Below are 2612 nucleotides of genomic sequence, written 5' to 3'. Positions count from 1 at the left end.
GGGTGACAGAGTGAGACTCCATCTCAAAAAAAAAAAAAAAAAAAAAAAAAAAGAAATTCGCAAAGACGGAATCCATGCATACTGAGGATCAACTGTGTATTTCGCAGCGCCAAAATCAATATTCACTGTGTTTTCATGGTCATTTAAGGGGATGTGTAGAGGAGTGAAGGATGCGTTGCCCCACACGCACGTTTTCAGCTGTGGTCAAACATAGCAACGCTTCGCCTTCTTGTTCAGCCATCATGCTGTAAATAGGTGTCCCTCTCACAGTCTATGCTGTGCTTCATTTTCTACATTTCTGTGCTTTTGCTTGGTGACCTCACTTTTAAAATGGCCTCCAAGTACAGTGCTTAAGTGCTGGCTAGCGTTCTTAAGCGTGGGAAAGCCAGGATTTGCCTTAAAGAGGAATCGTGTGTTACTGAGCATGAGTTGTAGTGCTGTTGGCTGTGAGCGCAATGTTCATGAACCAACTAGATATATTAAATGAGACGTCTTTAAACGGAAAGGTATAAAACAAGGTTATATGTTGAGCAGTTGATGGAAATATTGTGTCCAGAGGATTTCAGGAGGCCCCCGCCTTTCCAGCGTAGCCCTGGAGAGCTGCAGGCCTGGACTAAACCTTCACAGGAAATACCTTTTTCTCTAGTTCCCCCAGAAGCAAGGGTTCTAGTATTGCGCTCACTAGTTCAGTGTTCGCGGCAACTTTATACGACATAACTACTGCGGATAATCATTGATAGGCTCAGGTAAATAGGAAATGAGTTTTAAGTAATTACCTTTGTTTTGGTATATTTAATTGTAAACTTGTAATATTTAATTTTTTAAAATGACTATGTCTAGTAACTGACCTGCAAAATCCCTGAAACTGCAGATCATCCCTCCTAAGTCCACTCCAGCATGCCGCCCACTAGAAGGGAACAAATCACGCGCGAACCAAGGTCTACCTGACTCCAAAACCTAGTCTCTTGCTTTTTATTTTTTATTTTTATTTTTTTAAGCCTTTTGAGACAGAGTCTCACTCTGTCGCCCAGGCTGTAGTGCAAGGGCATGATCTCAGCTCACTGCAACTTCCACCTCCCGGGTTCAAGCGATTCTCCTGCCTCAGCCTCCCGAGTAGCTGGGACTACAGGCACGCACCACCATACCCAGCTAGTTTTTTATATTTTTAGTAGAGACGGGGTTTCACCATGTTGGCCAGGCTGATCTTGAACTCCTGACCTCAGATGATCCACCCGCCTCGGTCTCCCAAAGTGCTGGGATTATAGGCATGAGCCACCGCGCCTGGCCTTTTTAAGCCTTTTTATTCTGAAATTATTTTAAGTTGCAAAAATAGTACAGAGAGTTCCTTTATCCTTCATCCAGCTTCCCTGGGGTTACCTTCTTACAGAACCATGAGACATTTGTCAAAAGTAAGAAATCAACATTGGCACGATACTATGAACTAAACAACAAACTATATTCCACTTCAATTTTTCCACTAATGTCCAAAAAAGTGCATATTTTATACATTACACTCATCAGTCTTTGAAAAATTAGAAAGTACAAATATAAAAAGAATTTAAAAATCACGGTCACCAAAAACTACCATCCAGACACAACTATAGCTGACATTTTGTGCTTTACCCACATAAATACTTCTACACAAGGATGCCCTCTCCATGCTCAGTCTCCTTCTCTCACTGGATACTGTATTCTAAATGGCCTTCTGTGTTAGCAATGAGAGCTCCAAATCATAACGTTTATTTCATTAAGATTTTTTTAACTTTTTAGGCTTCAGTTGGAAACCCCAAATTAGCACAGAAAAGTCCAGGTGAAATTGTTCACCAGGCCTTGGTGGTAACTCAGGGTGCAAGACGGGCAATGTTCGTTGGGGGAAAAAATCAGAGAGCTTCTCTTGGTGCAGATTTGGCTGCAGGATTTGCGAGGAATTTTTTTTTTTTTTTTTTTTTTTGGAGACTGAGTCTCACTCTGTCGCCCAGGCTGGAGTGTAGTGGCGCGATCTCGGCTCGCTGCAAGCTCCGCCTGCCAGGTTCACGCCATTCTCCTGCTTCAGCCTCCCGAGTATCTGGGACTACAGGTGCCCGCCACCACGCCCGGCTAATTTTTTGTATTTTTAGTAGAGACGGGGTTTCACCGTGTTCACCAGGATGGTCTCCATCTCCTGACCTAGTGATCCGCCCGCCTCGGCCTCCCAAAGTGCTGAGATTACAGGCGTGAGCCACCGCGCCCGGCCAGGGCTTTCTTTTTTCTTTTTTCCTAATTATGAAGGAAAAGCCTTCATTATTCAACACTGAGTATGATGTTACCTTTTGGCTTTTTATATAAGGCTTCTGTTATGTAAAGTAGATTCCTCGTATTCCTAATGTGTAGAGTGTTTCTATCATCAGTAGTTGTTGACGTTTTTCAAATGTTTTTTCTGCATCCAATGAGCCTATCAAGTGGGTTTTTGTTTTTATTCTGTTTTTGTGGAGTATTGCAGGTGATTGATGTTCCTAAGTTGCAACATCCTTGCATTCCAGGAGTAACTTTCACATGATCACAGTGTGTGGTCCATTTTAATATACTCTGAACTTGCTTGCTAGCATTTTATTGTGGATATTTGCATTAGATTG

This window comes from Hylobates moloch, unplaced genomic scaffold (genome assembly GCF_009828535.3).
Source record: "Hylobates moloch isolate HMO894 unplaced genomic scaffold, HMol_V3 SCAFFOLD_2, whole genome shotgun sequence".
In the NCBI taxonomy this organism is placed as follows: Eukaryota; Metazoa; Chordata; class Mammalia; order Primates; family Hylobatidae; genus Hylobates; species Hylobates moloch.
The sequence above is the reverse complement of the archived record's forward strand: the minus strand, read 5'-3'. Positions refer to the sequence as shown.